Source organism: Phalacrocorax aristotelis, chromosome 3 (genome assembly GCF_949628215.1).
Source record: "Phalacrocorax aristotelis chromosome 3, bGulAri2.1, whole genome shotgun sequence".
Taxonomy (NCBI): Eukaryota; Metazoa; Chordata; class Aves; order Suliformes; family Phalacrocoracidae; genus Phalacrocorax; species Phalacrocorax aristotelis.
Genome location: NC_134278.1, coordinates 40,027,865 through 40,040,678, shown reverse-complemented (window position 1 = coordinate 40,040,678; position 12,814 = coordinate 40,027,865). Strand labels below are relative to the sequence as shown.

Here is a 12,814-nt window from a genome sequence, read left to right as displayed (position 1 = left end):
CGAACATTTGACAACACACTCTTTTCTGACCTTGAGACTGTGTGTATGAGCTGAAAAAAGAAACTATATATTCCTCTTTCTTTACTGCTGAAGCTTATGACAGAATAAAGTGTAGTATGCGCTTATGGAATACTTTTTGCTCCCCATACTTAAAACTTTATGCCTCAGCGTTGTTATGTGTAGAAAAAGAATAAACCCTTTATGATCAAGTCACTGAGTAGGAAAACTGTGAGAAGTGCCTAGTTGCTCTCCCAGTCCATACCTGCACATTGTATGGATACTGGTATTTAAACGAACTAACATGTCAAACTGGGCTCCTCATCTGTGGCATCCCATGCAGATATCACCAGCCATGCCTGCATCAACTGCAGAGTGTCTGCCCTTGACCCTCCCATTTATTTACTTTATTCAACTCATTTTACCTATCTGAATACAGGGGGTTTTGATGTAGCTACCAACCCAGTAACCTTATACCAGCCGTCAGTGGACAGAGGGACAGGTATATTCAGCATCTTGCCAATTTCTAGCCAAGCAGTTGGAATTCATCCAATTACTGTGGACCTAATCTTGCTCTCACCGCCAAAGACAGAAAAACTCCCATTGGCCTGCGTGGGAATGCAATGAGATCAATAACTGAGCCCAATCTGAGCAGAATTTTCTTTTGGAGGAAACAGAGACGAGTGGAAGAAGCCTTCCCGCAAAATCACCAGGAGTGGTCCAGAGGGACGGGAGGAGCCGTGCTTTCTGGTGTGTGCCTGTTCTCTCACGCAATGTGGCAAGAAGAGTTATCTGCCCGCAGCTGTGCTGACTGTTGATGATGAAATGATTTAATTCACAAGGCATTGGGTACAGGTCCCACAACAACAACAAAATGACATGCATTTGAGATATGTAAATTAAATTACTTGGTTTTGCACACAGAATTTCAGTCATTAGAGGGAGAGATAATGACTTACAATATGTTTTTGAGAAGAAACACACAAAGTTAATCTTATTTACTTTACACTTTAACTTCCTAACATGCACATGAGCATGGAGGACTTGTTTGTGCAAATGTCGGTTATCAAAGAAATGTCAGAGTACAGCTAATTTAGTATTGCTGCCCCTTAGGCTCGAGCAGATGGTCAAAGTGCAGAAAGTAGCAGGGTTGCCTGCATTAAGAAGATAAATCCATGATGTGCACTCAGTAGACTCTTGTTTTAATGTTGATTACTTACACACAGACATGCAGACATAGACACAAACATATGGAAAGTAGAGAGAATACAAAAAGTGGGTTGTTCAAGAATTTTTCTATTCAAATGATTCTTTTGTTTCCAGAAGAAAATATTCTATTTGCAATCACTTTCAGCTGAATCACATTGTCTGACTGACCTGAAACATTTTATTTTAAGTCACATAATGCTATATATTGCATTTCTCCCTTGTAGTGCACTGTTTCATGGGTCCTGCAGTTTCAGAGCTCTGCTTCTTAAAAGAGCAGTGAGTCCCATGTCAGATATAGCCATTTGTTGGTGGAACAGCGTGATACCTCCTGGGAGACATGCACTGGAGCTACAAAGGGGTTATCCCACCTCCAGAGCTCCAGCACCCCAGAAGGGACCGGTTCCTGCACCCAGGGTTACACCACCCTTGACAGGGAAACACCATCTCTTGCGGGATGACCCGAAGCACTGTTTCCAGCTAGTTCAGTATCAGGCACTTCAGTGTGGCAATATTGTGTCTTAATCAAAAAGTCTGAAATGAAATGATTTTACCATGGCTCTCTAAAATATCTTTCAGGGAAGTGTCCCTCCTGAAATACGTCGGTGTGTAGTACTTTTGTCCCAGTGGGTGGTTAAAGTAAAAGTACCAATACAGAAATTCCCCAGGGAACAAAACACCTTTTTTTGTATGTGTCCTAGAAGGAAAAGTGTACATAAAATTTTTGTTCTCCCTGCCCCCTAAACAGCAACTATTTCTTTACATTTCAAAATGGGCCACTCAGGGGAGGGCTGCACCCAGGAGACACTGCAGAAAGGGATGCGACTGCTCCCTTGATGAGCCTAAGGCCAAGACCTTAAGACCAGGCTGTCTTTGTCAAGGGCAACAGCTGCCATCTCTTCTTTTAAGCCATGGCTGGGGTAGGAGCCCTCCTCCCTGCCTCAGACACCACGCGGGGGTTAGAGTTGTCACTCAGCAAGCCCAAGGTCAGCTCGTCCCTCTGCTCTGGGGCACTGCAAAACAGTCAGCTGCTGCTATTCAAAGCCAGGTGACATTTTGAAGCTAGGTGGCATTTGGGTCCTTTTGTACGTCTAATGTTAGAATTTCATTGCACGTACAGAAACTGCAAAACTCCTTGTCCTCCCTGGGATTTGTTCTCACGTTGGCTGCACTGTTATTTAGGATGAAGTAAGAATACATCATTTTTTCCATCTTCTGAAGGCCAGTCACAATATTGTGCTGAGAGCAGCAGAAAATGCCCTTCAGAATAACAACATAAAATCTTATTAATGGCTTCTAAAATGTTCTGGTGCAGCCTGCCCTGGTTTCCTTTTTTGTGACTAACATAAACATCTGTCCAGCTCTGTAGCAGAGCAATGACAGAAACTGAACTATTGCCTCAAAAAGTAATAAAATCCCAGCCTTGTTTGGATTCACAATCAGGCTTTAAAATTTCTTTTAGTGATAAAATTTCTGGCTTTTCCTTACAAGTCATTGGTCGTGTATGAAAGCACCATGTGTACCCCCTAGTCAGCAGAGTAGAAGAGCAGAGGATGAACTGACACCAAAAATTGTGCCTCAGCCAGCCATCCTGACCCAGCAGCCTGCCCGTCCCTCTGACCTCGTAAATGGACAGTATCTTTCTTGCAATGAACAGTGAGGCAAAAAATACAGTCTTATGAGCACACAGCTTTGTCAGCAGCTCACATCAAGTGCTATAGTTAGACAAATGTCCTCGGCAGAAATGTGTCCTTACTTCGTGTATGTGATATACATACAAGGTTATGTCGTTTCTTTCATTGCAAAAGACAGACATAACACTAATTTTGCTGGAGCGTCACTGGAGGTACCCCATAAATGCGGACACCGGCCCATTGATGTGTTTTTGTACTTCCCCCCCTGCCCCAGGGTGGTCCCAGAGGTGCTCTGGTACTCTACAGCTGATCAGACTGGCAGGACAAGACCAGCCCAAATCTGTAGGATTACAAACTCATGTATTCAAAGGAACACATGAGACGAACAGACTGTTTGTTCGCTTCAGTCTCTTCCTTAAAGCTGTGCTCCAGAATGTGGAGGCTGGAAGACTGCCTAAGGTAAAAGAAATCTGCGTCAGCTGACAGCTGATGAACTCCTTGTTCAGAGACATGGGGCCAAAATCTGCAGGGACTTATGCTGCAGAGCAAGTCATATGGAGCCAAGTCCATGGACGGCGGAGTGGGGCTGGGTGTCTGGGCAGAGATCAGCTAGCAAATAAGTAGCGGAGGCTGTTTTGCTTCAGTTTTGTTTGTGATAGGGAACAGAGGATTAGCAAGTAGACACATGCGTTTCTTCTGGGTGCCTCAGTACTGAAGTCCTGCATGGGGTGTTCACAAGTGCAATCTCATGGTACACCTCCTTCTACCTTACCTTCACGAGCGGGCTGCGTTGCATCTCCACTCTCCTCTGGCAGGGGAAAAAGCTCACCCTGAGGTTCAATTAGGGCCAGTTTGGGTGCTACAGTCTGAGGTCCAAAAGTGTGTGCAGCCAGGTCTGCTTATTCCCCTGCACTTCCTTCAACTGTTGCTGCTGTGTTTTGCACAGACACTGCCTGGGCATTGGTATGGCAGAGGGTCCTCAGCCTCTTGGTACAGACAAAGGGCCACAGACTCAGATGGCACCTACCACTGAGCACAGGTGGAACGAATACCATGTGCCATACCAAACAGCCTTAACAGACTAAGGTTTACTTCACCTTAGGTGTACTACTCTGGCGATCACTTTATGCAGCCCTACATATCACCTACATCAACATATTTGGTCTCCTCACCTCATGTTTTCTTTCCTCCATTTCAGTTTCAGTTGCTTCTTCTCATTCTACCATTCGAGGATGAGTTTCATGGAATAATACTTAAGAACAATCTTCATCTCCTTCTGACCTGCACTAGCCACTAGTCTTGCTGCTCAGGCTTGCATCCTTTGGGGTCCTTTTGTCAAATTTTAACAAAACTTTGAATCGGAACTCTAAAAATAAAATTTAAATCAAAGAAGGTACTGAATCCTGATCCTGCCGCCTTTAATCCCAGTGTGTTGCATATTGCTATGCAAGCACACAGGCATAGCTTATGTAGCATGAAGTCAGTGAAACACCGATTTAACAGACCTCCGGAAGGGAATTCCTGTATGCTAATTAGTAATGAAGATTAATGGAAGAACAACAGTATAACCCAAACACTTGTAGGAACTGGACTTTGTCCCAGTTCTTCTGTAGTTCAGGCACAGTTCAGTTTTCTGCAGAAGTAGCCCTGTTTCACTTTAGGAAACGATCCTTGGGCTTTGGATTAAATCCACACCCATTAAAACTAGAAACTGAATCCCTGGCATCAAAAATAGCTGTTTATACCACACTATCAGCGAATACAGGCTGGATTTGAAGCTTTTTTTGTATGTTTGGTTTAATTTGTTTGTTTTGTCTGACCTTAAAACAAAATTATTCACAATTCTTTTGGAAGAAATAAAAAAATCAGCACCAATTCAATATATTTAGCACTCTATCAGATTGGAGAACTACTTTCTTTAACTACTGTAGGAGGAAAAAACACATGCTTCAGCCCACACTTCTCAGGCAGTTAATAACTTAGGCTTTTTGCATAGGCAAAGTGATCTTAAGGCAATAGAAAAACAATGTTATATGGTTAATATAATCAATGAATTAGAGATCTACCTCCTCCATGGCTCCCAAAACAACGGGAAATGATGGCTCCTCTTATCAGGTCACCACTGAGCCCTCTGACAGGAGGACAAGAAGGAGGGATGAAGAAAAGTCCCCTTTTCCTCCAGATGAGTCCAAAACTGGACTCTCAGTATCTGAGAGAATGATGCTTTCCTGGCTCTGTCAGCCCTGCATAAAGAAGGGTCTCCTAACTCCCTTTCAGTAGCTGGCGACAAGACTCTCATGGAGGGAAGGCAATTTATAACCTATTTCTAAGTGGATTTAAATCCACTACCTTTTGAGAGGTTTCAAAATTTTCATATTCTCAGATTTAAATCTTTGGGCAGGAGTGGGAAGAAAATAGGTCTTCATTGCCTTGGGAAGGACATAGAGAAAGCAGAGTTATTTTACTTTTTCAAGAAATTTCCTGTTCATTTTTCAAGAACAAATAGTTGACATAGATAAAGATTTCTGTAAAAGCCTCACAATGCTTAATAAAAACTGAAGCAAAAACCAGAATATTTGCCATAAGTAACTGTTGAAAATATTTCATGAAATGTTCTCAGTGTTTCCACTTTGTGGGATTTCAAAAGGGAACATTTCCCCGGATTTTCTTAAAATTCATAATGCTTTCTAGCTTGTAGCAAACACTTTTTTAAAATCTTTTGTTTACTGAAAGACCCCTTCTCTGGGAAATGCATGTCAATATTAGGATTTCATTAAATGATCTGGTCAAAATATTGTCAAGGAAAAACATAGAAAAATACAAAACTTGAAAAGCAGGTCACAAGGTAATTGTTTCTGTAAATAAAAAACACTTTTCAAAATGACTGCTTTTAACAGTCACAATATCAGGACACTTTTGACCTTGTCTATTCACTATCAAATTTCAAATGCATCTGAAAGAGAATTAGCCAAATTGCATTAGCTTGAAAAACAGCAATCAGAAGGTTACATGAAATTAATTAAAACTCATTTTCACTATAAGACTCAACTGAAATAATTTTATTATTTACGGTTTAAATAGTCCAAGAATTCAGGAAATATTTTCACAGGTTTTGTACTATTTTCTGCATTTTTTCCCTTTTGCACAAAGAAAACCAACAGATTTTTAAAACACTGGCAGCAAACAGCAGGGTTGTCATCAAATCAATCAGGATATGAAGAGATCGTGTTCTGTTTTGTAAATGCAATGTATCTCTCTTAAACTCCCCACTGAGCAGACCTGGTGTGGAGGCTGGGTCAAGGATATTTGAGCAGAATGGTGCTAAGAGGCATTATGCCTATACACACAACCTTACAACAAAATTTTGGGGAGAACCAGTTTTGGGAGAAATAGCAATGCTTGCATCTAATATTGGCTGGTGGTCCCCATGATGATATTTCTGCAGTGATAAATGGTTGCTTATCTGACCACATGAGTCTTTTTAGTAGGAGACACCACAGAGATCTTTATCAGCTGTGATTTTATTAAATTTCTATATCAAAATGAATAAAACCCACATCAGCACAATGGGCAGCTCCAGCACCCTTCCCCTGGGGCTTCGGCATGGTAGGAGCAGGGAGGGATGCTGTTTACTCCATGAAGGTACAGGTCACCTGAGATAAGGGCTTGTGTTCCCTAGCATGCTGATATCCAACAGAGGGACAGGTGCTTTCACAGCTTCCAGCAGCAGTAATACCTGCCTGAAATTTCCTGCTTGGATTGATCCTGTAAGCAAAGCAGAGCTATTTTCTGGGAAGAAGGCAGTGCTTCCTAAAGAACAAAAGAAAGAAGGTTGGTTGTGTCTTTTGCATGGGAGGGCAGACCTGCCATCACCACCTCCTGCATTTAATTCAGTGCCAGGTTGGGAAGCCTGCCAGCCTGCACGCCTGGAGTGGCAGGTAGGATGTGTCATGCAACACTGTCCAACTGGTACCTGCTTTACTTTGGAGTCTGTTCTGCTTCATTTTAATTGAAGTTAAGCCTCCTTGTTATCCTTCACAAGCAGTTTTAGCTCTGTCTGTACTTGTCTTTTAAAGACAGAAATCTGCCATTCTTTTAAGACTATATATTTATTTAATTATTTGAAAGATTGACTTTAAAATTGCAGGGACTTTTCCACTAACAGAATAGGAGCCATTTGGTCAGTGGAAGCAGGTTCTTGTAATTCAGGCAGAACATAAATGAAGTGGAGAAATGTTTGTGAATATGACCCTTAGATTACATCACTTGACATAATTGTGTTTCGACTTCTTTTTCTCCTCTGAGTAACCAGGCTAACGTCCTGATTTTGCTCCAGTAAGGAGTTTACCGATGATTTTACTAGGCACAATATCAAGGTCCAGGTATACTGTTATGTTTCAATCATTCACTGAATGGTAGGTCAAAGTCTTTCAAGTTTGGCTTTGCTTTTTCTAGGTCAAAAAACCATGTTGCTCCAAGAACTTCTTGAAGCCTGAAGGATATCTGGGTTAAAACTTGTGACAGGTGAACCAGAAGCATGTGTAAGTAGTGACAGACAGAGAAATTAAGGCTTTGAATAACAGTTTGAAAACTGTCCTTATGAAAAAACACGTCTGTATATTGTTGTACTTGCTGCAGTCTTCCAGAGGCTGACGAAGGAATTGCAAGCCATAGCATTTGTTTTGACTTAAAGCTCGCTGCAGTGCATTTCACATCATATGGTGAAGGGTCTTATACCCCAAATGGCACCTTCCACCCCTACTGTCCCATACAAAGGTCCAGAGAAGGAGTAGTGGGAATATCGGTCCATAAGCAACTCCAGCCAGCATGTCAATCCAGGCAGTGTTGAGGCCGGCTAGCACACAGCAGGGGGAGATGGAGCTAGATAGGGTTGTCCAAAATCCTGCTCCCCTTTGTTGCTAATGGGAGGGACTGGATGCCACATACCTTTTTAAAGACTGGGACATCGGTATATCATGCTGACATCATCATCTAGAAGATGACAGTGTGATTTCAAACTTGGCACCCCACAGGGCTGTGTCCCAAGTTGTACACACCACTGCTGCTTGTACTGCTGCTTTAAGCTGCAATAGAGCATGGGAAGTTAAAACCTGACCTTCAAGGGAAACAAATGGAGTCTTTCAGCAAAAGATGCGGTATGATATCCACAAAAAAGAACCTATGGTCTCTTCCTGGAAGGGTGATTGTTTTAAAGAATAGTTACATTTATTCCCTAAGGCTTTTTGTGTTTCAATCCCTCCAAGAGTGTGTGTCTTAAGGTTGTATTTAGTTCAAAAGACTCATGTCATTATTAAATGAATTTCATCTGCTGTCACTCCTAATGCAAACAACTTTTTTATTTTTCCTGATACAGGCAAATTGTAAGTCAGGCAGGATGTCCTTTTCTTTCATCTTACAACCTATGTTAAGAAAATATTACTTTCTGGAAGCTTTTTCTGATTGAAAAAGAAAAGAACAGATTAAAGACCACATAAATGTTATGACTCATGGAAAACAAATAAAGGTATCTCTTTATGGACTGTCATTTCAGGCCTCAGGTTATAAAACTTATTGCTAATTTTTATTAAACCTGCACACATGATCACAGTCATGGTTGGGTACTAAAGTAAAAATGTAAACAGGAAAGTTTACCTTGCAAATACTGTAACACAGGGCTCGTGCCCCACCTGTGCCTTCCTGCTATTGAAATGCTTAATGTCTTTGCTAATAAAAGCACTCGGCTCCCAGGAAGGATTCTTTCTTCTCTGTAAGCAGCAACAAAATTTAATGACTTATAGATACCTTTTTATGTCTTTATTGTCATAGGAAATGAGAAGTCACAGGCAGTGAAGTATTGCAGTTAAAATAGACTGATTCAGAAAATTGTTTCCTTTTTTCTGCTGACTTTTCCTCTTTTCACACTTTATGTTGTCTCTGTTGTAGTCCTGTAGAATCACAGATCACCACCCATGGCCCTACCACCAAGATGTTTAAAGTCTAAGATACAGACCCCTTTATCTAATTCTCTTTGCCACATGACATCAGATGACAAACAGACCACCGCCTTTAACTGCAAATACATTGGAAAGAAATACTGACAATAGTGGTATAAATACAGAAAAAAAAAGTCACAGGCTCCAAACACTACCTGTAAGTGTTTATTTTTAGCAGGTATATATGGCAGTGTTTCAATTCCATTCATTTAAGAGATCCCAGCTGAGCTGCTGACTGCAGCATGAGTTTAACTGCCAGCAAGCCTCCCTACACCTACGGGGAGAGGCTAAAATCCAGTGTTTGCTCCTTGAAGTACATTGAACCCCTAAGGACAGGTGAGATTAACCCAGCTCCTGCAAATCAGTTTTTTTTTCCTTTTGTGACCTCATTAGGTAATAATGTCAAGCTGAAATGCGTTTATTCCATCTTTCCCTTAGCTTATGGTACACTTTCTATCCTAACAGCATTGATTAAAACACACAGAATAGTTTGTTCATGTTTCTCTTTATCTGGAGTACTATGGAAAGGTGGGTTATACCTTAAATCTCAGAAGGAGGTGTCTTCCTTACATGTTTGAAACAAGTTGAGTGTATTTATTCCAAGTCCCTCTTCTGACTCTTTCTGGCAAAGAAGGGCAGGAGGCAGTACTACGGGCTCCAACCTATATATTGCTTTGTACAAATACTTGGACATGATGTCAATGTAGTCTGCAGTAGGTTATTAAATACCAGGTCAGAGTTGTGTCTTCTAATGTGTGTCTCTGAATGTTAGGTATATTGTTTACATCAGTCCTCAGTTCCCACCTGGAGTTTATCCCTGTTGAAAACTGGTGTGTTAGACAAATGGACAGATTCTTGCCACCAGAAATATCTCTCTCTCTCTCTCTCTCTTGCCTTTGACTATAGTGGGAGTCTAGATACTAGACTGGACTAGATATCTCACTTCTAGGTAAGTGAGGTGGACTGCACAGTAGGTATTTTCAGTTGTGACCACTGAGAAGAGCAAGCAGGGACTTAAGCTGTGCAGAAGTCCAGCTGCACTGTCGTTGTAAATGTTTACCCTTAGAAGATGTGTTTGACTTGAGAGGGTCAGTGATTTCATATATCATTAAAATAAAATTCTGCCCAGTTCTGCTGTCAACAGTACATGGCAAAGCAAAGTATAAATAACCCTTCACGTGGGTTTGAATGCCTTGCACATTCTTTGCACTCAATACAATGTCAGCAAGAATTTGTCTATTAGTACCCAGTGAGACAATCACACTTTTACATTTATAGAATTGCAGGTCAGCTGAAGTGAACTGGTTGGATTTTATTGTAAATATATAAACTAAAGTCTTCTAGAGAAATCCTGAACTTTACACTTGAGAACAACTATGTTTTGAGCACTGAAATTCTACATTTGAGTTCCCCTGCAAGACGAATTTGCAGCTCTAATTAAGGTTGCTGAAAGCCAGAGCAATACTAAAAAAAAACAATAATAATATTAGCATAGAGAAAGTTGGCTCCAGATAGTTTTAAAAGAAATTGGAAAATTAGTGGAGAAGGCAGAGATTACTCCTGATGCAAAGAAACAAACCATGCAGTATGTCTGTATCTTTAAAGTAGAAGAAAAATGATGAAGGGAAGACATACCAAAAGACGAAAATAATTGTTTGAGAAAAGCAAGACCCATTACTGTACCAAAGCCCACCACTCTCTGATATTGTAATTAAAAAGCATTCCTTAAATTGCACACTTTCTTAAATTCACGAGTGTAGCATTGTTTCAGTATAATACAGTTAGGAAAAGGGAATTAAAATGTTTTAATCAATATGGTACAATAATTATCCTTAACACTTTTGTCCTTAACATTAGGTGTAAATACAAATTGTAGTGGCTTTCAGGTCATACTTTGTTTCACCAATACCACAATACTGCATCACTATGTGACTAAGAATAACATTAAAATAGGAGAAACCTGTAAAACTTTCAATTACATTTTAAAATTCTGAAATGAAAATATCCTAAAAATATGTGCAGAAATTCAACCTGAAAATTTCAAAACATCAGAATGAAAATAACATTTGAAAATTCCAAACTTTCTTGTGAAAAGGGAGTGACTTTGATCAACCTGAGATGAGTAATGACCATTTGGAAATGTCTTTTTTTTTTGTTATGTCATGGCTTAGCCCCAGCCAGCAACTAAGCACCACGCTGCCACTTGCTCACTCCCCCCCGGTGGGATGGGGGAGAAAATCAGAAGGGTAAAAGTGAGAAAACCCCCGGGTTGAGATAAAGACAGTTTAATAGGTAAAGCAAAACAATAATAGTAATAATAATAATAATAATAATGATAGTATAATGAAAAGGAAAAACAGTGCTGCACGTGCAAGCAAAGTAAAGCCAATAATTCATTCACTCCTTCCCATGGGCAGGCAGGGGTTCAGCCGTCTCCAGGAAAGCAGGGCTCCATCACGTGTGATGGTTACTTGGGAAGACAAACGCCATCACGACAAACATCCCCCCACTTCCTTCTTTCTGCAGCTTTATATGCTCAGCATGATGTCATATGGCGTGGGATATCCCTTTGGTCAGTTGGGGTCAGCTGCCTTGTCTGTGCCCCCTCCCCTCCCCACTTTTGTGCACCCAGCAGAGCATGGGAAGCTGAAGGAGTTTTTGACTACTATAGGCACTACTTAGGGACACCTGGCCGCTACTTAACAACAACTGAAACATCAGTGTGCCATCAGCACTATTCTCATACCATATCCAAAAGACACTATAGCAGCTACAGTGAAGAAAATTAACTCTATCCCAGCCAAAACCAGCACAGTTTACTAGGCCACAAATTCTAATTATTCAAATATGTTACAGAAACAAATTTATACCAATGGTCAAACAGTTTTTTCCTTTGGCTTTTTGGAATTCATTATCAGCAACAGTAAAGACTGCTTAAATTGCATAGTCCTGTTTCTGCTCTCTGGCTTGGCAATGGCAGTTGTGCTTGGTAGAGAAAGACTCTGCTTTGGGAGAGAGAGGGGTGATGGGAGATAAAAGAGACAAGTACAACTCTCCAGTACTCTTTGACCCCAGTTTTGTCCTTTTCTCTTTCTTATGGCCAATACAACTTAATTCGGCACAGAAGTTTCCCAGCCTTAGGCTGGCTGGGAATTTAAAATTCAGACAAATCAATAATAACACAGGTAAAATGGACAGGAATAACTTACTGTTTTTCGTAATACATGAACACAGGCACATCAAGTAAATTGATCTATCAGCAGGTTTCAACAAAAGAAGTACTTCTTTCACATGGTGTGTAATTATACTATTGTCATAGCTGAAAAAGTGAAAAGTATAAATGAGTTCATGAAAAAAAAAAAAGTCTTGAATCATTATTTCACATCATCTATACCCTATTAGCTCTTGAGGTCCCTAGGATTCATATTGCTCAAAGAAAATCCTCAGGGGAGTTGCCAGTACATCTGTCTTGCTCTGTTACGTTTCCGCAAGGATTTGCTGGTGTCTGCTGGTGGTACTAGGCAAAATGACCCAGTAGAGCACCTCTTATGCTCTTAAACTGGTGTGCTTGTCATCAGGAAAGAAAGCAAACAATTCTCTCATAATTTTTAATACAAATAAGGAAGGGGTTTTTTCCACTGCACAACCCCTCTCCCAAGGACTATGCAGCTCCAGTGCTGGAGCCTGCATGAGCCCAAGTGTACCACAGCAGACTGGGTGCGCACTGCACGTTTGCAGTTGTGTCAATGCCTGACGTGCTGGATAACTGTCAGTCACCATGCGATGGAGGGATGAGGTCAAACTCCTGAAAAGCTAGTGGAAAGAAAGGTAATCACAAATTTTCTGCTTCCTTGTACCTGAGGGTCTCAGGCTATAAAGTGTCCTGAAAAAGGCTTCTGCGGTGTGGGGTGGAGAAAGCAGCCAGAAAAGGCAGGAGACTGATGGGGTGAGGGGAATCCACAAAACATGGTGGTCTTCTGATGA

The 12,814-nt window shown here is 41.0% G+C and overlaps 1 long non-coding RNA gene across 1 annotated transcript in view; it reads right to left on the bottom strand.

Moving 5' to 3' along the window:
• Window positions 1-329: 329 nt before the first annotated feature.
• Window positions 330-12,814, bottom strand: part of LOC142055739 (uncharacterized) — a 37,176-nt gene continuing 24,691 nt past the window's right edge. Inside the window, exon 3 of the long non-coding RNA XR_012660022.1 lies at window positions 330-808. This is a non-coding gene — a long non-coding RNA (uncharacterized LOC142055739). The remainder of the gene's footprint in view (window positions 809-12,814) is intronic.